The sequence below is a fragment of the Coregonus clupeaformis genome, unplaced genomic scaffold (genome assembly GCF_020615455.1).
Source record: "Coregonus clupeaformis isolate EN_2021a unplaced genomic scaffold, ASM2061545v1 scaf1745, whole genome shotgun sequence".
NCBI lineage: Eukaryota > Metazoa > Chordata > Actinopteri > Salmoniformes > Salmonidae > Coregonus > Coregonus clupeaformis.
Genome location: NW_025535199.1, coordinates 41125 through 68145, shown reverse-complemented (window position 1 = coordinate 68145; position 27021 = coordinate 41125). Strand labels below are relative to the sequence as shown.

At 44.4% G+C, this 27021-nt stretch overlaps 1 pseudogene; it reads right to left on the bottom strand.

Moving 5' to 3' along the window:
* Positions 1 to 579: 579 nt before the first annotated feature.
* Positions 580 to 26622, bottom strand: LOC123487503 (annotated as a pseudogene).
* Positions 26623 to 27021: the final 399 nt, after the last annotated feature.

Here is a 27021-nt window from a genome sequence, read left to right as displayed (position 1 = left end):
CACAGCTTCCCTTTCCAATGAGGTGAAGAGAGAATGAGTGTGTGCGTGCAAATGCAAATCCCATAATGGGTGACATATGTTAGCTCTACTATAGCACCTGAAATCCCTGGATTGTATATACGCTGCCTCCTAATTGGCCTCACCAGGGAGTGACACTGCATGATGGGGGATTGTGATTGGATGAATTCAGTTCAGAGACCTTTTCAAATTGGAACAAAAGAACATATCTTCCAAATAAAGTTTAGTATTACATACCATTTCCAAACATACATTGTTTTTAATGCTACTACACTGTAAAGCTTAGCAGAACCATACATTTACATTTTAGTCATTTAGCAGACGCTCTTATCCAGAGCGACTTACAGTTAGTGAGTGCATACATTTTTATTTTTTATACTGGAATCGAACCCACAACCCTGGCGTTGCAAATGCCATGCTCTACCAACTGAGCTACATCCCTACCTCATATGCACCCAATAATACCACTGTGTGATAACACTTTCACACTGTCATGCCAACCTGTGTGTGCGCGCAAAAGAGAGAGCGAGAAACATAAAAATGAGCCTACAACCCAAAAAGTGTTTGAGAAATATTTTCTTATTCAGGTGTATAGCCAGTGAGAACAGACAGTTTGATGGAATACTTGGTTACAGTAGGAGAGTGAAGTAGTAGGAAGACAACACAGACACCAGATCACCTCGGTAACCATGGCATCCCTCTGTAGTCGAACTAAGCTAGACACATCAGAAGCTACCATAACAGATGGCAATAACTGTCCTCTAAAATACACTTTTACTTAAGTCTATAACAAGCATGTTAACACTTATTTAAAAGAAACCATCAAGACATACTGATATAATTACTCTCTTGTGTAAAGGTATGAATTCATAGCTGAAATCAAAAACATCTTAAAAACACTGCGTAGTGGGGGGGGGTTGTTGTTGAGGGGTGTTTCCTTTCCCCATTTACAACATCTTCCTCTTCTCAAACTCCTGCGGAGAGATGGACAGAACAAACAGAGGAGGGTGAAAAGGGGGGAAGGAGAGGAGAGGGTGATTTATTCATGTGGATTCACACAGTTTGTTTACTGCTACAGGGGGTGGGGGATGGAAGGGTGTTAGTAGACCCTGACAAGGCACTTTCCTTTCTTCCTGGGGGGGTGTGGCACCCCCATTCCCTACATAGTGCACTACTTTTGACCAGAGCCCTATGGCTGCCATTTGGGGTGTAGACAATATATTTCTCTCAGAGATTATTGAAGAGTTTATAAAAGACAAATAACATTCAAAATCGTTATTTCGGATGCAAAGATAAATACCTTACAAACCGAATAAGGCTATGGAAGGCTCATATACAGTGTGGAATAGTCCAAACACAGAAAACATGTATATTCACACCAACGCATAAAGATCCATAGTCATATTATACGACAGTGAAAAATAAGAAGCACATAACCAAAAGGATGACGGAGAACATTAAGCATCGGATGTCGCCATTTACATAGACCATTTACTAAATATCAGCAGAGGAAGGATGACAGAACAAATACTCTCCTTCCCTTCGTCCTAGAATTTCCCATTTCAGAGGAAAAAGCTTCCTTTATGCAAATGTCATTTATCAGGTCTGCAGCAACACACATGCATGGTGTTGCCCATTGGAAAATGCCTTACTTCCAAAATGCCTGGAAGTCTACTGCCTCCAAGTGGTTGAAAACAGCTACTTCGGCTCAAAGCCACAACTTTGACAGTGCTAGAGCAACTCGGCGGGGTGTGTGTTATCTGTAATGTAATACTCAGGAGTGTTAAGGGAAGACGCCCTTCAGTCTCACACGGGGCAGATTAAGTGTATCTGTACGCGCCAATCAAGGTCGGGCCCTTGACTTTCTGAGAAAGGGACAGATAGAAAGAGAGAGAGAAGAGGGGGGGAGGAGAAAGAGACTGGGGGATGAGCGGGGCTGTGTTAGGGCTGACATGGTGGCCCCGAGGCTTCAGGCACTCTCTGATGGATGAAAGGAGGGATAAGGGTGGAAGGTGGCACAAGGTCCACTCAGAGTCCAAAGGGAGAATGATAGAAACTGTTCTCTCTGCTACCGCACGGCAAGCAGTACCGATGCACCAAGTCTGGAACCAACAGGACCCTGATCAGCTTCTACCCCCAAGTAATAAGACTGCTAAATAGTTAGTTAAATAGTTTACCAATAGCTACCCGGACTATCTGTATTAACCTTTTTTGCACTAATGCTTTTGACTCATCACATACGCTGCTATTGTTTATTACCTATACTGTTGCCTAGTGACTTTATCCCTACCTATATGTACATATCTACCTCAATTACCTCGTACCCCTTCACATCGACTTGGTACAGTACCTTGTGTATACAGCAAAGTTATCGTTACTCATTGTGTATTTATTCCTCGTGTTATAATTTTTATATTATTCTATCTATTTGAATGCATTGTTGGGAGGGGCCCGTAAGTAAGCATGTGACATAAAATGTGATTTGAAGAAGGAAAGACAGGAGAGAGGGGGAGAAATAGTGCTTGCTTGAGATATGTATTTAGGCAAAGGGGAAACTGTAAACGAAAGGTGTTGCAGAGTAAGAGGAACAGGAGAGAGAGAGAGAGAGAGAGAGAAAGAGAAGCGAGAGGGATCGTCCTTGTGTGTGACAAACAGTCAGGAGGGAGAGTGTCAAAGGTGCTCAAGACAGAAAGAAGGGGAGAGGCGGAGCAAGATGAAGGAGAGGAGAGAGGGAGGGATGAAGAGTGCTGTGTGTGACATTTTGTGAAGGGAGGCCATGAGAAAGAGTGAGAAATGGAGAGCGCAGCACACATGAATGGAGGTTTATGTGGGCCTGACAGTCTGCCTGGAATGCTAGGTGGGTGGAGTTTGCACCTTTGGGACTATTCTATCAGTGACAGGAAAGCTTAAATCTAGCGCAGTTACAATATTTGAAAGAAAACAAATACTTGAATCTAGGTGTGGACAGAAGGGGAGCTTCACTGACCAAGCAAAAACAAACACTAGAGGGTTAGGCATTGTACTGTACTGAGAGCAGAGCATGTTATACCAAACCAAACTACCCCCAGCAGGCACTACTTTGTTTGTTTGCTCTGGTGTGTATTATTACGCCAATTACAGCAGCCGCCAATGAGATTAACAGAGACGTATGAACACAATGGGCTGGGAAATTAACACGCCGGGAAAGAGTTTTTCATCATTACGCGCAATGATTATGAATTAAACCAAAACAGTGCCACCACCGCACAAATCCATATCTGTGTGTTCGGGTTTGCCACCCTGCGCTCCCTCGTAATGAAAGAATAAGATGATGAATGGGTGTAATACACGCTGTAACTTTTTATACGTCTTGTTAAAACAGGCTTCCTCCGGTGATTTAAAAAAAATAAAAAAAATAAATTGAAATAAAGAGGCAGCAGCAGCGTAGCTAAGTTACCCGCCCTGGCATCAACAGCCATGCTTATTAATTTCCCCCCTTCACCTTGCTGTTGCCTTTTGTTTATTGCATATTAAAAAGTTCAATCCCAAGTCCCACAACCTTGCTTGTTAACGAACCCAAACACTGAAAACAACAACATACAATCAAGTAGAAAAAACTAAAAATTTACTCAACATACAGTCAACTTGATTTAGTTCATGGTTTTATTTCTACTTTTGTATGTAGAGATTGTTTTTAGTATATCTGAGGGAAGAGGCAAGGTTGGGATGTGGGACTAAAGCGACTAAAGTAACCCTTTTGCCGTCCTCCCCCAGCTGCTTTGGGAGAATGGTACGGTCTGTCGCGCCACTGGTCTCACCCATAGAGTTGGCTAGAGGGCTCGAGCCATGGCAAAGATAGATGAGCTCTTTAATACATCTCTATAGTCTCACCTTGAACATGGTGCTGCCCAGTTGGGCGGGGGACATGCTGACCACAACGCCCGCCTGCTGTAGGGCGGCAATCTTCTCTTTGGCACCGCCCCTTGCCCCCTGCGATGATGGCACCTGCGTGGCCCATCCTACGGCCCGGCGGGGCAGTGAGCCCGGCGATGAAGGACACCACGGGCTTGGCATTCGCTCCCCTGGGGGGATTGAAGGAAAGGGATTGAGGGGGGAAAGAGAGCCTCAGTCACACCTGTATTCTCAAACAAATGACAGACTAGACATTCCAAAACAAAGACAACACGTTTTCCTATTAACAGCCCCTCTTAAATAGGTCATCCTTAGACCCCTCTTATTCTATTATTAAAACAAAGATGGTAGCGTAGAGCAAATCTTGAGTATAGTAATTATATTCACATTCATGCCAATATTATATTACATGCTCTGTCCAGATGTGTGTGAAAGAGTCAATGAGACCATTTAATTGCATGGGTATGAGCGTGGATGGGCAGATACACTCCCTCCTCACACACACAGCCCCCTCCCCGCCATTTCATATGATCTCATTCTCGCAGAAGAAGGTAATTAGTCACACGGACACTGATTAGCTCTGGCGCTGTCCGCTCAGCTCGTCCTGATGGATGGCTAAATTCAACAGCAGAAATAATCTTCCAGCGCTGGCGGGAGGGGAGAGAGAGCTAATATTTCACACTCAGGAATAACATTGTATTGGGGATGAAAGACGTAAGGGTGGGGCTTGTTCATTAGGGCACGCAAAGGAAAACATTTTGAAATAGATAGTGAAAATGAGTGTTTAATATTAGACTAGGTACTGTAGTATCTACCCACTTCTGTCCATTTGGTGCTAAATGAACACAACCCAGGCCTCTCTTCAGACGCTCCTTCTAGGGGACATGCCTTGTGATAAGGATCTCCCTCCCTCTCTCTCCATCTTTCTCTTGCTCTCTCTTTCTTTCCCTCTCTCCGATAACACACGTCTGAGGGAGAGGGTAACACAGTGTGTCGAACAAACTGTCCGACAAGCAATCAATCAATCAATTTTATTTTATATAGCCCTTCATACATCAGCTGATATCTCGAAGTGCTGTACAGAAACCCAGCCTAAAACCCCAAACAGCTAGTAATGCAGGTGTAGAAGCACGGTGGCTAGGAAAAACTCCCTAGAAAGGCCAAAACCTAGGAAGAAACCTAGAGAGGAACCAGGCTATGAGGGGTGGCCAGTCCTCTTCTGGCTGTGCCGGGTGGAGATTATAACAGAACCATGCCAAGATGTTCAAAAATGTTCATAAGTGACAAGCATGGTCAAATAATAATCAGGAATAAATCTCAGTTGGCTTTTCATAGCCGATCATTAAGAGTTTAAAAACAGCAGGTCTGGGACAGGTAGGGTTCCATAACCGCAGGCAGAACAGTTGAAACTGGAATAGCAGCAAGGCCAGGCGGACTGGGGACAGCAAGGAGTCACCACGGCCGGCAGTCCCGGCGTATGGTCCTAGGGCTCAGGTCTCTCAGTTGGCAATTCATATCCGATCATTAAGAGTCGAAAACAGCAGGTCTGGGACAGGTAGGGGTTTCGTAACCGCAGGCAGAACAGTTGAAACTGGAACAGCAGCAAAGCCAGGCGGACTGGGGACAGCAAGGTGTCAGCATGCCCGATAGTCCCGACGTATGGTCCCAGGGCTCAGGTTCTCAGAGAGAAAGAGAGAGCGAGAGAATTAGAGAGAGCATACTTAAATTCACACAGGACACTGGATAAGACAGGAGAAGTACTCTCAGGTATAACCAACTGACCCCAACCCCCGACACATAAACTACTGCAGCATAAATACTGGAGGCTGAGACAGGAGCGGTCCGGAGACACTGTGGCCCCATCCGAAGAAACCCCGGACAGGGCCAAACAGGAAGGATATAACCCCACCCACTCTGCCAAAGCACAGCCCCCGCACCACTAGAGGGATATCCTCAACCACCAACTTACAATCCTGAGACAAGGCCGAGTATAGCCCACAAAGGTCTCCACCACAGCACAAACCAAGGGACGCCAACAGACAGGAAGATCACGTCAGTAACTCAACCCACTCAAGTGACGCATTCCCCCCAGGGACGGCATGAAAGAGCACCAGCAAGCCAGTGACTCAGCCCCTGTAACAGGGTTAGAGGCAGAGAATCCCAGTGGAGAGAGGGGAACCGGCCTGGCAGAGACAGCAAGGGCGGTTCGTTGCTCCAGAGCCTTTCCGTTCACCTTCACCTCCTGGGCCAGACTACACTCAATCATATGACCTACTGAAGAGATAAGTCTTCAGTAAAGACTTAAAGGTTGAGACCGAGTCTGCGTCTCTCACATGGGTAGGCAGACTGTTCCATAAAAATGGAGATCTATAGGAGAAAGCCCTGCCTCCCGCTGTTTGCTTAGAAATTCTAGGGACAATTAGGAGGCCTGCGTCTTGTGACCGTAGCGTACGTATTGGTATGTACGGCAGGACCAACTCGGAAAGATAGGTAGGAGCAAGCCCATGTAACGCTTTATAGGTTAACAGTAAAACCTTGAAATCAGCCCTTGCCTTAACAGGAAGCCAGTGTAGGGAAGCTAGCACTGGAGTAATATGATCAAATTTCTTGGTTCTAGTCAGGATTCTAGCAGCCGTATTTAGCACTAACTGAAGTTTATTTAGTGCTTTATCCGGTAGCCGGAAAATAGAGCATTGCAGTAGTCTAACCTAGAAGTAACAAATGCATGGATTAATTTTTTCTGCATCATTTTTGGACTGAAAATTTCTGATTTTTGCAATGTTACGTAGATGGAAAAAAGCTGTCCTTGAAACAGACTTGATATGTTCGTCAAAAGAGAGATCAGGGTCAAGAGTAACGCCGAGGTCCTTCACAGTTTTATTTGAGACGACTTTACAACCATCAAGATGAATTGTCAGATTTAACAGAAGATCTCTTTGTTTCTTGGGACCTAGAACAAGCATCTCTGTTTTGTCCGAGTTTAAGAGTAGAAAGTTTTTAGCCATCCACTTCCTTATGTCTGAAACACAGGCTTCTAGCGAGGGCAATTTTGGGGCTTCACCATGTTTCATTGAAATGTACAGCTGTGTGTCATCCGCATAGCAGTGAAAGTTAACATTATGTTTTGAATAACATCCCCAAGAGGTAAAATATATAGTGAAAACAATAGTGGTCCTAAACGGAACCTTGAGGAACACCCCAGAAATGTACAGTTGATTTGTCAGAGGACAGACCATTCACAGAGACAAACTGATATCTTTCCGACAGGTAAGATCTAAAACCCAGGCCAGAACTTGTCCGTGTAGACCAATTTGGGTTTCCAGTCTCTCCAAAAGAATGTGGTGATCGATGGTGTCAAAGGCAGCACTAAGGTCTAGTAGCACGAGGACAGATGCAGAGCCTCGGTCTGACGCCATTAAAAGGTCATTTACCACCTTCACAAGTGCAGTCTCAGTGCTATGATGGGGTCTAAAAAACCAGACTGAAGCATTTCGTATACATTGTTTGTCTTCAGAAAGGCAGTGAGTTGCTGCGCAACAGCTTTTCTAAAATTTTTGAGAGGAATGGAAGATTCGATATAGGCCGATAGTTTTTATATTTTCCGGGTCAAGGTTAGGCTTTTTCAAGAGAGGCTTTATCACTGCCACTTTTAGTGAGTTTGGTACACATCCGGTGGATAGAGAGCTGTTTATTATGTTCAACATAGGAGGCCAAGCACAGGAAGCAGCTCCTTCAGCAGTTTAGTAGGAATGGGATCCAGTATGCAGCTTGAAGGTTTTGAGGCCATGATTATTTTCATCATTGTGTCAAGAGATATAGTACTAAAACACTTAAGTGTCTCTCCCGATCCCAGGCCCTCGCAGAGTCTGTGCAGATCCAGGACAGCTAAGCCCTGGAGGAATACGCAGATTCAAAGAGGAGTCCGTAATTTGCTTTCTAATGGTCATGATCTTTTCCTCAAAGAAGTTCATGAATTTATTACTGCTGAAGTGAAAGCCATCCTCTCTTGGGGAATGCTGCTTTTTAGTTAGCTTTGCAACAGTATCAAAAGAAATTTTGGATTGTTCTTATTTTCCTCGATTAAGTTGGAAAAAGTAGGATGATCGAGCAGCAGTGAGGGCTCTTCGGTACTGCACGGTACTGTCTTTCCAAGCTAGTCGGAAGACTTCCAGTTTGGTGTGGCGCCATTTCCGTTCCAATTTCCTGGTAGCTTGCTTCAAAGCTCGGGTATTTTCTGTATACCAGGGAGCTAGTTTCTTATGACAAATGTTTTTCGTTTTTAAGGGTGCAACTGCATCTAGGTATTGCGCAAGGTTAAATTGAGTTCCTCAGTTAAGTGGTTAACTGATTTTTGTCCTCTGACGTCCTTGGGTAGGCAGAAGGAGTCTGGAAGGGCATCAAGGAATTTTTGTGTTGTCTGAGAATTTATAGCACGACTTTTGATGCTCCTTGGTTGGGGTCTGAGCAGATTATTTGTTGCGATTGCAAAACGTAATAAAATGGTGGTCCGATAGTCCAGGATTATGTGGAAAAACATTAAGATCTACAACATTTATTCCATGGGACAAAACTAGGTCCAGAGTATGACTGTGGCAATGAGTAGGTCCAGAGACATGTTGGACAAAACCCACTGAGTCGATGATGGCTCCGAAAGACTTTTTGGAGTGGGTCTGTGGACTTCTCCATGTGAATATTAAAATCACCAAAAATTAGAATATGATCTGCTATAACTACAAGGTCTGATAGGAATTCAGGAAACTCAGAGAGGAACGCTGTATATGGCCCAGGAGGCCTGTAAACAGTAGCTATAAAAAGTGATTGAGTAGGCTGCATAGATTTCATGACTAGAAGCTCAAAAGACGAAAACGCCATTTTTTTTTTGTAAATTGAAATTTGCTATCGTAAATATTAGCAACACCTCCGCCTTTGCGGGATGCACGGGGATATGGTCACTAGTGTAACCAGGAGGTGAGGCCTCATTTAACACAGTAAATTCATCAGGCTTAAGCCATGTTTCAGTCAGGCCAATCACATCAAGATTATGATCAGTGATTAGTTCATTGACTATGACTGCCTTTGAAGTGAGGATCTAACATTAAGTAACCCTATTTTGAGATGTGAGGTATCACGATCTCTTTCAATAATGGCAGGAATGGAGGAAGTCTTTATCCTAATAAGATTGCTAAGGTGAACACCGCCATGTTTAGTTCTGCCCAACCTAGGTCGAGGCACAGACACAGTCTCAATGGGTATGGCTAAGCTGACTACACTGACTGTGCTATTGGCAGACTCCACTAAGCTGGCAGGTTGGCTAACATCCTGCTGCCTGGCCTGCACCCTATTTCACTGTGGGTCTAGAGGGGTTAGAGCCCCATCTATGTTGGTAGATAAGATGAGAGCACCCCTCCAGCTAGGATGGAGTCCGTCACTCCTCAGCAGGTCAGGCTTGGTCCTGTTTGTGGGTGAGTCCCAGAAAGAGGGCCAATTATCCACAAATTCTATCTTTTGGGAGGGCAGAAAACAGTTTTCAACCAGCGATTGAGTGCTGAGACTCTGCTGTAGAGCTCGTCACTCCCCCTAACTGGGAGGGGGCCAGAGACAATTACTCGATGCCGACACATCTTTCTAGCTAATTTACACGCTGAAGCTATGTTGCACTTGGTGACCTCTGACTGTTTCATCCTAACATCGTTGGTGCCGACGTGGATAACAATATCTCTATACTCTCTACAAGCCAGGAAAGGTGGTCCTCCTGCTTATGGCTTTACTTCACTTCTACCATTTCAGCACAGGCTTTACAAATGGAGCCCTCCTGAAACTGGCAGGTATGTACAGCAAGACAACCGCTATTAATTTCAAGACACTGGATACTTGTTTAAGCAGATCAGCCAAGAAAATCAAGAAAAAAAAATTGGGAAAAAAACCTGGCTAACGATGTACAGTATTAACAAGAAATGGCTCTGAAAGCAAATGTTCACTGAACAGGGGAACATGACTGCAACCAAGGAAAAAAAGGTACAGAAAGGATACTAATTAGTAGAGGTGAATGTTTCCGCTTGTAAGGTGGCCCAACATTTTTTCCTCTAAATGTATTAGAACGAGGGTGGCCATGCCTTTTCCTAAAGACCGACCCACCTGCAAGGCTTTTGTTCCACACCTGATTGTACTACTCAGCTGCTTTTCAGGACCTTGACTAGCTGAAGCAGGGCTGGCGCAAAAGCCTGAACACCCAGTAGCTCTCCAGGAGAAGGGATGGCCACCTCTGTTTCAGAATCTTTATTCACAAAGTGTCCCTGTCCATACAATCTTATTCATTATGATCAACAAGGAAAAACTGATACTGGATCAGCACTCCTACTTACTCTGAGACGCTTTATGAATACAGGCCCAAAGCCGTTTCTCTAGCTAGGCCCCTAAAAACTCCAGTTCCAGCTCTCGCTAGTCCCATCCTAATGAATTCACAGCTTTGACAAACGAACCACCCCTGTGTGAATCAACTCTTAAATCTACCTAAACATGTAAGGCTGTAATTAGTCAATTAATCTTCATCTTCACTCGGAGAGAAAATCGGTGGATAATAAGAGAAGTCGAATTAGCATTTGAAAGTTCCCACGCCTTTGTCCTCCATTGTTAACCGTGGAGATGTATTACTTTAATAATGGAACTAGAGAGAAGAGGAGGAGAAGAGGGTTGTTTCCCCACCTCTTCTTCAGTTCCTTCCCCCACTGGAGGAGGGGTGGAGTAGGAGGCAGGGGTTGTTTCAAAAGGGGGAAGCCTTGTTGTATGCTCGAGAGTAGAGTCTCAATCTTGTCAGATTAAGACGATAGACAATTACAAATTGAGGAGGCACCCTATTCACACACTAGATGTGAATGGAGTGTGCTACACACTCCACAACTATTTCTAAAATCCTTCCCCTGGCCTCCTAGACGACAATTGGTGTGTGTTAGTGAATTACAAGGGCTTTGCGTCATGCGTAAAGCACCTGGGGGGGGAGCGAAAGAGAGAGTGAACAAGTGAGCGAGAGCAGGGGCTAAGAGTCAGAGGATAAAATGAAAAAGGATTAAAGGATACGTTTAGTGTTCACGGTGGGTTAGCTGCCAAATACTCTACCTGTCTCATTGGAAAGCCTGGGCTCACCGGTGTTAGGTCTTATGTAGCCCTTTAGTTTTACAATGCATGGAGAGGCTGAAGAATACTAGGTGAGCCTCTGCTGCTTTCTCCCTCCCTCAGATGAGACTAATGCCGTGTTCAAAACAACTGGGAAATCTGAAATCTCAGACTTTCGGACAGCCGTGTGTTCAAGACAACTGGGAAAAATAGTTTTGAACGGTATTCCAACTCGGAAATTCTGGCATCTTTCTAGAGCTCTGACTTTCCGACCTGAAGATCACTGACGTCATGATTTGACCCCCCCCACCCCCCAGAGTTCCCAGTTCTCTTGAAAGAACCATGACAGATCAGTCCAGTAAAATAAAAAAGCTAATTATTAAAATGTATGCTCAGCTGTGCCTTGCAAGTGCTACACCAACTGATCTATTTTGAAATATAATATGGTCTGAGAAGAACAATATTGGCAGGCCAGGCATTTAGCCAATATGCTGTGATAATGTATTAGGCCTACTGCACAAACCTCATTCCTACAGAACTCTTTTTATTAGGCAGTAAGGTTTAAAAAAAAATATCTGAGCAGTAGATCTCAGCTTGCTTTTTTTGACTGCGAAAGTGATCTTGACTCAGAAAAGGTTGGTGACCACTGCTTTACACCAACCCTATTTCGACAGTCTTTACCCATCCCCACCTAACTAACCTAACCTCCGCCAACCTTAAATAATATGTATGGACAAATTACTTAAAACCTGCAGGTAAAATGTTTTACAACTTATAAGACAACCCGTAATAATGTGTTTTCATAAGGCTTAAGTTACAATGCCTTATGTCTATGTATCAAAATATCAACTGACTCAAAATCAATTTCTAAGACCAAGAGCACCGCTGTCGGTCCTGTCCTCCGTAATGGAATCAATACGCGGCCGTCGTTAACAGTGCGTACGTCTCAAATGGCACCCTAGTCCCTATATAGTCCTATGGGCCATGGTCAAAAGTGGTGCACTATGTAGTGAATAGGGTGTCATTTGGGACGCGAGCCAGGGGAGGAACGGTCCTGTCGCCCGACATCTACTACATCTCTTCCAGGAAGATAAAGTTCAATACATGTAATGTTGCCTGACCGTTCATTGATCATGTCCTCCGATATTTCACACCAAACCCTCATTTGTAATCTGTCCAGTGCAATGAAATTCATTAGGGATCTGTCCCAAATGGCACTCTACTCCCCTAGCACACTACTTTTGACGAGGGCCCGGGCTTTGGTCGGAAGTAGTACACTATATAGGAAATAGGGTACCATTTGGGGACGCAGCCTAGGATGATGTGATGCGTCTGCTGTAACTAATAGATTGAAGGGTTTGAAGGTTTTTCATCTGTGGAGAAAGAGAGATCATTTTGAAATATCTAGCTATGCTGGTAAGGGCATACCAATAGAGCATACCAATGTGATATTGTATTGCACTTTTCGGTCCCAAATGGCACCCCTATTTGCTGTAGTGTCATTGTATTATACTTACATATACGATTCCATTAAGTGTCTGAAAATATGCCAAGCTGATCTTATAATGACGAATTAGAGTAAAATAAATGACAATACAGTTAGTATCTGTTAGGGTTGGGTGGTATCCAGATTTTCATACCGTCATACTACACTGCTCAAAAAAATAAAGGGAACACTAAAATAACACATCCTAGATCTGAATGAATAAAATAATCTTATTAAATACTTTTTTCTTTACATAGTTGAATGTGCTGACAACAAAATCACACAAAAATTATCAATGGAAATCAAATTTATCAACCCATGGAGGTCTGGATTTGGAGTCACCCTCAAAATTAAAGTGGAAAACCACACTACAGGCTGATCCAACTTTGATGTAATGTCCTTAAAACAAGTCAAAATGAGGCTCAGTAGTGTGTGTGGCCTCCACGTGCCTGTATGACCTCCCTACAACGCCTGGGCATGCTCCTGATGAGGTGGCGGATGGGATCTCCTCCCAGACCTGGACTAAAGCATCCGCCAACTCCTGGACAGTCTGTGGTGCAACGTGGCGTTGGTGGATGGAGCGAGACATCATGTCCCAGATGTGCTCAATTGGATTCAGGTCTGGGGAACGGGCGGCCAGTCCATAGCATCAATGCCTTCCTCTTGCAGGAACTGCTGACACACTCCAGCCACGAGGTCTAGCATTGTCTTGCATTAGGAGGAACCCAGGGCCAACCGCACCAGCATATGGTCTCGCAAGGTCTAAGGATCTCATCTCGGTACCTAAATGGGAGTCAGGTGCTACCTCTGGAGAACATGGAGGGCTGTGCGGCCCCCCAAATAAATGCCACCCCACACCATGACTGACCCACCGCCAAACCGGCTTCATGCTGGAGGATGTTGCAGGCAGCAGAATGTTCTCCACGTCTCCAAACTCTGTCACGTCTGTCACGTCTGTCACGTGCTCAGTGTGAACCTGCTTTCATCTGTGAAGAGCACAGGCGCCAGTGGCGAATTTGCCAATCTTGGTGTTCTCTGGCAAATGCCAAGCGTCCTGCACGGTGTTGGGCTGTAAGCACAACCCCCACCTGTGGACGTCGGGAGTGGACCCTCATGGGAGTCTGTTTCTGACCGTTTTGAGCAGACACATGCACATTTGTGGCCTGCTGGAGGTCATTTTGCAGGGCTCTGGCAGTACTCCTCCTGCTCCTCCTTACACAAAGGCGGAGGTAGCAGTCCTGCTGCTGGGTTGTTGCCCTCCTACGGCCTCCTCCACGTCTCCTGATGTACTGGCCTGTCTCCTGGTAGCACCTCCATGCTCTGGACACCTACGCTGACAGACACAGCAAACCTTCTTGTCACAGCTCGCATTGATGTGCCATCCTGGATGAGCTGCACTACCTGAGCCACTTGTGGGTTGTAGACTCCGTCTCATGCTACCACTAGAGTGAAAGCACCGCCAGCATTCAAAAGTGACCAAAACATCAGCTTGGGAAGCATAGGAACTGAGAAGTGGTCTGTGGGTCACCACCTGCAAAACCAGTCCTTTATTGGGGGTGTCTTGCTAATTGCCTATAATTTCCACCTGTTGTCTATTCCATTTGCACAACAGCATGTGACATTTATTGTCAATCAGTGTTGCTTCCTAAGTGGACAGTTTGATTTCACAGAAGTGTGATTGACTTGGAGTTACATTGTGTTGTTTAAGTGTTCCCTTTATTTTTTTGAGCAGTGTATTTCTAAATAAATATATTTTGTATTTATTTTTTATGCACAAAATAATTGTAGGCAACATGGATCTTGATCCAGGAGGGGATTGTCTGTCTCTGTAACCAAGAATCTTGATCTTGCCATCTAGCCACTTAGCTAGCAAGTTACCAAATGCATAGCTTGAGCCCTGAGCTGGACATAACATATTTGGCACATCTTACATACAGTGAGGGAAAAAAAGTATTTGATCCCCTGCTGATTTTGTCGTTGCCCACTGACAAAAGAAGTGATCAGTCTGTAATTTTAATGGTAGGTTTATTTGAACAGTGAGAGACAGAATAACAACAAATACATCCAGAAAAACACATGTCAAATATTTTATAAATGTATTTGCATTTTAATGAGGGAAATAAGTATTTGACCCCGTCTTAATCAGAAAGATTTCTGGCTCCCAGGTGTCTTTTATACAGGTAACGAGCTGAGATTAGGAGCACCTCTTAAAGGGAGTGCTCCTAATCTCAGCTTGTTACCTGTATAAAAGACACCTGTCCACAAGCAATCAATCAATCAGATTCCAAACTCACCATGGCCAAGACCAAAGAGCTCTCCAAGGATGTCAGGGACAAGATTGTAGACCTACACAAGGCTGGAATGAGCTACAAGACCATCGCCAACAGCTTGGTGAGAAGAAGTGACAACAGTTGGTAGCGATTATTCTCAAATGGAAGAAACACAAAATAACTGTCAATCTCCCTCTGCCTGGGGCTCCATGCAAGATCACACATCTGGTTGCAATGATCCTGAGAACGGTGAGGAATCAGCCCAGAACTACACGGGAGGATCTTGTCAATGATCTCAAGGCAGCTGGGACCATAGTCCAAGAAAACAATTGGTAACACACTACGCCGTGAAGGACTGAAATCCTGCAGCGCCCCGCAAGGTCCCCCTGCTCAAGAAAGCACATATACATGCCCGTCTGAAGTTTGCCAATGAACATCTGAATGATTCAGAGGAGAACTGGGTAAAGTGTTGTGGTCAGATGAGACCAAAATGGAGCTCTTTGGCATCAACTCAACTCGCCGTGTTTGGAGGAGGAATGCTGCCTATGACCCCAAGAACACCATCCCCACCGGTCAAACATGGAGGTGGGAAACATTATACTTTGGGGTGTTTTTCTGCTAAGGGGACAGGACATGTACCGTCAAATGTTGGGTGAGATCCTCCTTCCCCTCAGCCAGGGCATTGAAAATGGGTTGTGGATGGGTATTCCAGCATGACAATGACCCAAAACACACAGCCAAGGCAACGGCAAAGGAGTGGCTCAAGAAGAAGCACATTAGGTCCTGGAGTGGCCTAGCCAGTCTCCAGACCTTAATCCCATAGAAAATCTGTGGAGGGAGCTGAAGGTTCGAGTTGCCAAACGTCAGCCTCGAAACCTTAATGACTTGGAGAAGATCTGCAAAGAGGAGTAGGACAAAATCCCTCCTGAGATGTGTGCAAACCTGGTGACCAACTACAAAACATCTGACCTCTGTGATTGCCAACAAGGGTTTTGCCACCAAGTACTAAGTCATGTTTTGCAGAGTCAAATACTTATTTCCCTCAATAAAACGCAAATCAATTTATAACATTTTTGAGCATGCGTTTTTCTGGATTTTTTTGTTGTTATTCTGTCTCTCACTGATCAGATAAACCTACCATTAAAATTATAGACTGATCTTTCTTTGCCATCAGTGGGCAACGTACACAAAATCAGCAGGGGGATCAAATACTTTTTCCCTCACTGTAGTTAACTTATAGTTTTCTGGAAAACCTGGGAATTTTGGGAACGCTACCGACATCTTGCAACCCTAGAAAATAAAAAATGTTTGACGCATGGAATTGTTCAAGAGTCAAACTAAAGAGAGCAACAATTTTAGGGCTGGCTTTGCATTCAGCGTTTTCATTTCTCAGCGTTGACAAAACAGCAGCTCAGGTTAAACAATTTCAGGCTTTGGTTAAACTGCTGCCTCTGGTGTACAACTACAACACACAATCGACTTTCAGAGAACTACCCAACCACTTACACACTCAAATTGGCTTTTCATCGCATGTTGGTGTCGCGAGCCATTGGTCTCGGTTTGTCAACACTGGATGATTGGGTGAGCCGGTTTGTACATGAGGGGAGAGAGAGAGAGAGAGAGAGAGGGGTTGCGTCCCAAATGGCACCCTATTCCCAATGTAGTGCACTACTTTTGACCTGAGCCCATAGGGCTCTGGTCAAAAGTTGAGCACTATTAGAAAATAGGTGCCATTTTGAACTCATCAAAGAGTTGTTCTCCCGAGACAGAGGGTGGGGAGAGAGATTTGCATGCATTAGGACAGCTGAAAGCACATCAAAATTAATTTTCACTGCTGAACACCTGACACTGACAGACAAACCGCTAGTGTGTACACACCTACCTCACAAAAATATCTTTGCTCAATCAAAATTCTGTGTCTTGACAAATCTGAGAGGGCAAAACACCCACTTGGCAATAACTCGTCGCTGAAAGGCACTTAACCACTTTTCAAGCCTTGCACAATTCACCATCCATGCTCCAAAGAGCAGTCTCTCCACGCCTGCCTGGAACGAGTGTGTCAAAGGGTGTGTGCCGTATTCTACACCATGAACCCTAACACTCTCTGGAAGGACATGCACTCTAGCTCACACCCTCAGCCTGTGCAGAACCCAAGATCCATTAGCATGTGGGAACACACACACACAGTACGTCTTACTATACTTGAGGACCAACAATTGATTCCCATTCAAAATCCTATTTTCCCTAACTCCCAAACCCTAATTCTAAACCTAAAATAACCTTTTTACAAGTGAGGACCAGAACATTTACTAATTTATCGGAATTTTATAGTTACAGTGGGGAGAACAAGTATTTGATACACTGCCAATTTGTGCAGGTTTTCCCTACTTACAAAGCATGTAGAGGTCTGTAATTTTTACTCATAGGTACACTTCAACTGTGAGAGACGGAATCTAAAACAAAAATCCAGAAAAACACATTGTATGATTTTAAAGTAATTAATATGCATTTATTGCATGACATAAGTATTTGATCACCTACCAACAGTAAGAATTCCGTCTCTCACCCGACCTGTTAGTTTCTTTAAGAGCCCTCCTGTTCACCACTCATTACCTGTATTAACTGCACCTGTTTGAACTCATTACCTGTATAAAGACACCTGTCCACACACTCAATCAAACAGACTCCAACCTCTCCACAATGGCCAAGACCAGAGAGCTGTGTGGACATCAGGGATAAAATTGTAGACCTGCACAAGGCTGGGATGGGCTACAGGACAATAGAGCAAGCAGCTTGGTGAGAAGGCAAAACTGTTGGCGCAATTATTACGAAAATGGAAGAAGTTCAAGATGACGGTCAATCACCCTCGGTCTGGGGCTCCATGCAAGATCTCACCTCGTGGGGCATCAATGATCATGAGGAAGGTGAGGATCAGCCCAGAACTACACGGCAGGACCTGGTCAATGACCTGAAGAGAGCTGGGACCACAGTCTCAAAGAAAACCATTAGTATCACACTACTACCGTCATGGATAAAAAGGTCCCCCCTGCTCAAACCAGCGCATGTCCAGGCCCCGTCTGAAGTTTGCCAATGACCAATGACCATCTGGATGATCCAGAGGAGGAATGGGAGAAGGTCATGTGGTCTGATGAGACAAAAATAGAGCTTTTGGTCAAACCACTCGCCGTGTTTGGAGGAAGAAGAAGGATGAGTACAACCCCAAGAACACCATCCCAACCGTGAAGCATGGAGGTGGAAACATCATTCTTTGGGGATGCTTTTCTGCAAAGGGGACAGGACTGACTGCACCGTATTGAGGGGAGGATGGATGGGGCCATGTATCTGCGAGATCTTGGCCAACAACCTCCTTCCCTCAGTAAGAGCATTGAAGATGGGTCGTGGCTGGCTCTTCCAGCATGACAACGACCTGAAACACACAGCCAGGGCAACTAAAGAGTGGCTCCGTAAGAAGCATCTCAAGGTCCTGGAGTGGCCTAGCCAGTCTCAGACCTGAACCCAATAGAAAATCTTTGGAGGGAGCTGAAAGTCCGTATTGCCCAGCGACTAGCCCCCGAAAACCTGAAGGATCTGGAGAAGGTCTGTATGGAGGAGTGGGCCAAAATCCCTGCTGCAGTGTATGCAAACCTGGTCAAGACCTACAGGAAACATATGATCTCTGTAATTGCAAACAAAAGGTTTCTGTACCAAATATTAAGTTCTGCTTTTCTGATGTATCAAATAGTTATGTCATGCAATAAAATGCAAATTAATTACTTAAAAATCATTCAATGTAATTTTTCTGGATTTTTGTTTTAGATTCCGTCTCTCACAGTTGAAATGTACCTATGATAAAATTACAGACCTCTACATGCTTTGTAAGTAGGAAAACCTGCAAAATCAGCAGTGTATCAAATACTTGTTCTCCCCACTGTAGTTTACCATTCTTGTGAGAGACTTCTGGTACTCACAAGGATAGTAAATGTGTCCACACACACGTTTTGGATGTGGGGGCTCTGAGTGTGCACTCCTAAGGGGCGTAGGAATCAAAGCGATGAAAGGAGTACCTGACAGAACTACACACATCTTTCCAAAAGGGTCTGGATGATTCACAAAAGTACTGGTGGACCATTGACAAAGTGTTAACAGTCTGGTAGCATGTTAATGTGTGTGGGTCTCCTCTTACAGAGTTGTGCTGTTTGAGGTAATTGGCAGCGTTCTCCTCTGCGTTGCCTCCGATCTCTCCGATCAGGATGATACCCTCCGTCTTGGGGTCCTGTAGGAACACCTCCAGGCAGTCGATGAAGTCTGTCCCGTTGAAGGGGTCCCCGCCGATGCCTGAACAAAAACCACACAAACCATTAGAAAACACTGTTACGCTGCTTATATCCATAAGATGGATGTCAGATGTGACCGTAGGCATATAGTACATTGTACTTAGAATTTTTATTTTTAATTGGTTTTATATGTGACTAGGAAAGTGTTATGTATGCATTAAAAATAACTACACTGAGTGTACAAAACATTAGGAGCGCCTTCCTAATATAGAGTTGCACCCCCTTTTCGCCTCAGAACAGCCTCAATTCATCGGGCATGGATGCTAAAAGGTGTTAAAGCATTCCACAGGGATGCTGGCCCACGTTAACTCCGAGTGCTCCCACAGTTGTGTCAAGTTGGCTGGATGTCCTTTGGGTGGTGGACCATTCCTGACACATACGGGAAACTGAAAAACCCAGCAGCATTGCAGTTCTTGACACAAACCGGTGTGCATGGCACTTACTACCACACCCCATTCAAAGGCACTTCAATATTTTGTCTTGCCCATTCACCCCTCTGAATAATACACATACACAATCCATGTCTCAATTGTCTCAAGGCTTAAAAATCCTTCCTTAACCTGTCTCTTCCCCATCTACACTGATTGAAGTGGATTTATCAAGTGACATCAATAAGGGATCATAAGCTTTCACCTGGATTCACCTGTTCAGTCTATGTCATGGAAAGAGCAGGCATTCCTAATGCTTTGTACACTCAGTGTATATTGTCTATACCAGGGATGTGCAACTGGCGTCCCTTTTTGTAGGCCCGCAGAAAAATTATCTCTGCCCCATGGCAAAGTGTAGAATTGCATGAAATTACTCTAAAACTTCAGATTGTTCTCTCTGCTGTCAAGAGGGGAGAAAACAACTTCAGTTAGTGAAATTGTTGTTATTTATTTTCCTTAGGGCCCTCAAAAGGCTAGGGCCGCTCTGACTGCATGGGCGGGTCGCAGACCCGCAAGCCTCTGAGGCCCCTCATGATCAGTTCAGATGTTTTTGTGGCCCCCACCCCCATCAAAGTTGCCCATCCCTGGTCTATACATTTGCAGTATCTGTATACCATAACATTTAATCCCACGTACCGATGCAGAGAGCTGCCCCAGGCCAACTTGTGTAGTCTGGTGCACAGCTCGTATGTGAGAGTTCCAGACCTAGAGACAATGCCTGAAAGATGGGGGAAAAAATACCTATATTTCACAACCACTGGCAACACAGTTCCCTTTCCTGTATGTAGATAAGGAGACTGAGGACAAGTTCCAATTCTCTTAACATGCATCCTTCCTTCTTGAGAGGTAAGGAGGAAGGATGCATTTTTAAGTATTGGAAAGGACCTGTATTTATACTGTATGGGTGAGGCCCAAATTGCACCTTATTCCCTATATAGTGCAATACCTTTGACTGGAGCCCCAGGGACAATAGTGAATAGGGTGCCATTAGGGACGCAGACACTGTATGCCTTTGCAATGAGCAGCAAGTGGTCTAGGATGTCTGTGCAGCGATGCAGCTCCCCAGCAGTCCCTCCATCACTACACCAGTGGAGGCTGGTGGAAGGAGCTATAGGAGGACAGGCTCATTGTAATGACTGAATAGAATAAAAGGAACAGAGTCAAACGTGGTTTCTATATGTTTGACACCGTTCCATTTATTCCATTCCAGACATTACAATGAGCCTGTCCTCCTATAGCTCTCCCACCAGCCCTCCCACCGCACCTGGAGAAATATTTGCTATGGATGTGTCTGCTGACTAGTGCCTACAGGGTTGCAGCACTGACATCTTATCAAACGGTCTGCCGCGAGACAGTGAAGAAAATAAACTGCTTGGTCGCTCGCTGAGCGACTATCATGGATCGCCACATGGGCAGAGGTCCTTTCTCCCTCTCACTTTCTCTCCCTCATCTCTCTTTCTCCCTCTCGGACTCATTCTCACGATTCAACTACACACGTCGTTTTGGAGACTGAAGCACGTATTTGGGATCTCTAACCTACTGTTAACTTTCCATCAGACACAGAACAAGCTGTTGGTCTGTCAGCATTATGACACTGCTGCCAAGTAAAATGGGATATTATTCAATGATTCACTGAGATGAATGCAAGTGAGCCAGGGGAAAATATCATACCAATCCTCCCTTTCTTGTGAATGTGGCCCGGCATGATCCCGATCTTGCATTCTCCCGGCTGCAAAATAGGAAAACACAAAGTTAATACCAAAAGAGTGTGTGTTCTAGCCTCTTACGTTGATCGCTCTAGAGCAGTTGCGCGATGGGGCGGGTAGTGACCTGGCGCATCTGCTTGTGTGTGTGTATACTAAATACCAGTGCGTGTGTGTATATGTATTCTTACATTAATAACTCCGGGGCAGTTGGGGCCGATGAGGCGGGTGGTGTTCTGGCGCAACAGCTTGTGTTTGACCTTCACCATGTCCTGCTGGGGATTCCCTCTGTGATGCACACCACCAGGGGCATGCCGCTCGATGGCCTCGATGAGGCGGCACCCGCAAACGGAGGGGGCACGTAGATGACTGTGGCGTCGGCCCGGTGCCCTCTCTAGCCTGGAGGTGTGGGACAGAGGGACATGGTGAATTTAGGGCTTTCTATTCATCAATGTATGTATTTACTTAACAATTTCTTAACCAGGCAAGTTAGTTGAGAAACAGTTCTCGTTTAGGGCTGAATAAGAAATAGTGGAAAACATTTAACCTCCTTGACAGAGTTGAAGACAGGCACGCCGAGGTGTGTCCTCCCCCCCTTGCCGGGGGATACGCCACCGACTAGCCGGGAGCCATAGTCGATCGCCTGCTGACTGTGAAACGTCCCCTAGAGGGGAGAGGAGGAAGAGTCAGCTAGCCCATTCCCAATTCACCCAGTCATTTCTCTTGACCTTAGCCCGCTTCAATGTTTGATTGCAGATCTGTAAGATGGAAGCAATGTCGTGAGATCCTTCAGTTCAAAGGGTTAGGGCCAAGGGGAAGGGGGTAGGGAGGTAGCGGCTGACAGTGTGTGAAGATGGAGCGGGGAGTTGTCCCGGTCACTCACGGCGCCAATCGCCAACCTTGAGATATCATTAAAGACAGGTAGTTGGGAATGAGGAGAACAGGCCTGCCATCCACCATTAATCAACTGGGCAGAATGGTGCCCGGTGCCCGCAGAGGGAGGGGGCATGGGAATCAAGCTGACATGGATGGGCAAACAGACACCACCAGCATATTAAGACTAGGTACAACAGCAGGTAAATCAAGGACTATGTGAATGGGGGTCAGAGAGAGATTTGGTATAGGATTTTCAGGTATTTTACTGTGCCTAATTGTCACTTAGTCACGCATTTAGGTCAATGGGACACTAAGTGAAAATTCAACTTAAGTGTAAGTTAGGATTAGCCTGTAACTGAAATGGGGCTTAGGTTGGCATCACATACAATCAGTTTAAATCCAACCCAGGCACACTAAACGACCATAATCAATGGCATTATGTCTCTGTATTTCTTGAGGGTCATCAATAAAAATCACTCATAGTCCCAACTTTACTTTTTCAGTGGGCACCCAGTCCAATAATGTGTCGTAATATTATTAATATTCAACCTGCCAAGTTCCAGCAGCCTTCTCGGTGAATAATTACAGAGGCTGTCTAGAAACGCTATAGATAAGTGGCTACAAGGGCCAACCAGGAAACGTCCAATTCAATGATCCTAACATTAAAACTATAATTACCAGCAGTAAAGAAAGATAAAGGAAAGACTGAGCCAGCACTTTTTTCCTCCCAATGCAGATATCTTTAAATTTCAATATTTCTTCCCTGCACCAGACTCATCTATTTTCTTCCTCTATTCATTTTTAATGCAACATGCACTGTCTGCTCACTTTGCTCTTTTGCCGGTGGTGGCGGTCCTAGCTATCATCCACTAATGATAGGACAATGAATTTGAAGTATGGTTTGCTTATCAAAGCCATAGAGGAAAGTCAGTGCACAGTTCATCCCTTTCTAATTAGCATGAGTGTTCATTAGAATAACTATATTTAATAACCCTATATTGAAGAGTTGTTGCAGAGGAGGGGGCTGGGTATTAACCTACAAGGTGAAAGAGGAAAGAGATGTTTGCTTGTTGGACAATGATGCCGATACTCTTCTTTTCGACTGGGCCACTTTGACAGACAATTACAGAGGTCTTCCATCCTCATCTAAGACAATATCGGGAACGAGGTTCTGCTGTCATTTAACTACCACTCACTGTCTGGGGATAAGGTGCTCAGTTGCAGATAGCTAGCTACTGTGTGTGTGTGTGTTGCTTTAATTTATATGTTAATCTTTTTTTTTACTCAATGTAACACATTGCAAATTCAAATCCTTAGCCAGTGGATAGATAGTTGGTTCTTTTTAAATCTGTAGGCCTACATACTCCTATGGCAACTTTGGCAATGAATATTTTGGGAAGATGATTGAGCTGTTTTGACTCTGCACAGGCTGATCGTCAACAATGCCTGTTGATAGTAAAACACAATAACCCAATCAGGGTTGTGTTCATTGGCGCCAAACAGATGAAAGCGGACTGAGACAGGGGAGGGACTACCTGGACTTGTCCAATAGGAAACAATAATGTTCGATAATTTCAGTTGCAAAAGTTTTAAAGATTTCCTTTGAGTGCCATAATGAACACAACCCAGTTGAATGAAGACAGCAGCCAGTGTCAGCCAGGTGCTGTGTAGCCTACATACCTGCTTCCCTGTGAAGCCTTGGCAAATGACCTTGGTGTCTTTGTCAATGTAGAGGTGCTTCCTTGAAGCAGTATAACAGTTCCTTACCCCATTTTGCTGCACTGCAAATGGAGACAGAAGGAGAGGAAAGTGAGACCACACACACAAGTGATAATACCAAAAAAACACTTGTCAAAATGCACTTTCACATCATGATGGAAAGGGGAGAAGGATTGCCATCTAGGAGACATAGTCCAGCGTTGTTGCCTGAGCTGTTATGTCACATGATGTGCCTCTGATTGCTTTAAATCCAATTAAACAGACCTGAAGGTAGGCCCAGAGCCTGTTCCAAAACCTACAGTACACAGTAGCAACTGTCAGTAGTCAAACACACATACACTATGTAGGCCACTATGCTTGGATAATGTATTTTTGCTGCCCATTGTGCTTTTTCTCTCATGATTGATATTGAAAGGAAGATAAGTCTATGAATGGCATTAGTCTGTGCAGTTCTGTATGGCAGTCATGGTGAGATTATTATTTCACAAAAGGCAGGTTATAAATAAGGGAAATGAAACAAATGACCATGAATGTGTAATCTACAGAAATTTGTGAGATTCTGAAATTGCACACATTTGGAAATTCTGCTATTTGCCCATGAAGGCTTGCTTGAACAGAGGGCAACAACATGGTCGCATGTAACGTTAGTTTGCTCGCTAACGGTTAACACTTCATGTTGTCGTTTGTTCTCCATTTGTTTTGTTGTTGTTTTGTTGACTTTGAGCATTGAACTAAACTGCAGCAGAAAATCAATAAAATAACATTGACAGGCACTGATAGGCTACTGACTTGGCCTCCCGAGTGGCGCAGGGGCGGCACAATTTGTCCAGGGTAGGAGGGACTGGCCGGCAGGGATGTAGCTCAGTTGGTAGAGCATGGCGTTTGCAACGCCAGGGTTGTGGGTTCGATTCCCACAGGGGGCCAGTATGAAAAATAAATAAAAAGAATGTATGCACTCACTAACTGTAAGTCGCTCTGGATAAGAGCGTCTGCTAAATGACTAAAATGTAAATGATTGATAAGGTTATCATCAGGCTTCTGCTCAGGGGCAGCTGGTCCACAGAATTGGCCAAGAACCCTATGAGCTTTTGACCTATGCTTTTTCAATGAGCTTGTCAATGTGAGCTAGCAGATTGTAACAGGCTAACGTGATGCTACATTAGCCGTTACAGGATAGGTACTGTTTGGCTTAGCACAGAATTTGAAACCAACCTTAACGATACCATCTTCGTTCTCGATTCGGCCAAACATGTATCGCCAAGGTTGGTCGAAAATTCTGTGCTACGCCAAACATGAACTTACCTATTCTGTAACGGCTAATGGAGCATCACATTAGCCCGTTTCAATAGCCCATTGCTGGTGTAGAGCAATGGAATGCTAAAAACAATGGCGTAAAGAGAAGGGACAGAATTGATGGGTGACTTTAAAGTCATTTCATACCAACCAACCAGTGTTGGGGAGTAGTGAACTACATGTAGTTCAACTAGTAATTTAACTAAATGTTGCAGTATCTTGGCGGCAGTTGAACTACATTTACATTTTAGTCATTTAGCAGACGCTCTTATCCAGAGCGACTTACAGTTAGTGAATACATATATATATTTTTTTATACTGGTCCCCCGTGGGAATCGAACCCACAACCCTGGCGTTGCAAACGCCATGCTGCCGGCCATTCCCTCCCCTACCCTGGACAACGCTGGGCCAATTGTGCGCCTTCCATGAGTCTCCCGGTCACGGCCGGCTGCGACAGAGCCTGGATTCGAACCAGGATCTCTAGTGGCACAGTTAGCACTGCGATGCAGTGCCTTAGACCACTGCGCCACTCAGGAGACTAAATTCAAATCTAGGTAGTGTTGTCATTAGTTAATTACTTTTTTGCCATGTGGCAGTGTAGCTAACTACTAAAACTTCAGTACTTTTTTGGCAAAACGAAAAGAAAATGGGTTAAGTAGGCAATCATTTCCTTTCTTTTTCGGCATCAGATCTACCCAATTCTCACTTTTAAACATCGTTTGTGTTTAACTGGCTAAAAAACACATATTCTGTTAACATATCATCCCAAAGTGATCTGTTCTTGCAATTTGTAGTTTGGATGTACTGTAGTGAACAACTTTTTCAATGTAACTTTAGTTAAGTAAACAATTTCTTAAGTTAAGGTACACTAGGTAGGCTTCTTTCAGTGTGAAGTAATTGGTAGCTTGGTAAACTCTTTTCAGAGTACTAGTAGTTTCCCCCAACACTGCAACCAACATAACAGCCTGTAGCTCCTTCCATATAAAGAGATAAAAATCACAAATTGAAAGCTTTACTGGTTGTTTGCAACCTAAAATACAATGGGGGAGTAACGTTAGGTAGCATTAGTTTACCAAGTGCCAGCTACCAAAACAACTAGCTACATGACAGTTACGTTATAGTATAGATAACTACATGTCCTAATCTCATTTATAGAATTGACATGCTAAATATACAGCCTAAAGGACAAGCACGGTCAAAGTTCAGTAGTTCGGACTGTGGCCTAGAAATTGATGCGCTATCAGCATGCTAAAAGAGTTAGCCAATATAGAGGCACGAGCGCTGCTTGTCATGGCTATCCTGTGAGCAAGAAACCCCAAATTCCGTGCAAAACGTGCTCCCGTGAAGCGCTTAATTTAGCTGAAACTAAACAATTTAAAGAATGTTTAGGAAAACACATATCTGTTGTTATACTTACAGAGCAGCCGGGCAAACAACCTACTATGCGACATCTTCGGTCATTCACCAATGACACGGGAGGCTATGGACCTAAAAGTAAAAGGCAAAGGGCTGACTATAAATATGCCCAACTACAAAACATGTTGCAAACATGGCAAAAATGTTTGAACTTGTTCAACCGAGATACCAATTAAATATGTTGTTATTATACCAATTATTTAAGTCACTGACAAAAAATAGTACAACTAATGAGACGGACATTTCTCCAGGCAAAGATTCAAGGTTGGCTTTAAACAGCAAAGAATTCTGGATAGTGGAGTTCAATCACTTTCATCAACAACTCGGATGAGGCCTGCATGCCTCAAACACTAGAGGGCGTGTTATGCCCATCATAGAAATCCCAAGGGTAAAACCTGCTATGGAAATGTGATTCTTACACTGAACAAAAATATACATGTTTTTACTGAGCTCCAGTTCATATAAGGAAATCAGTCA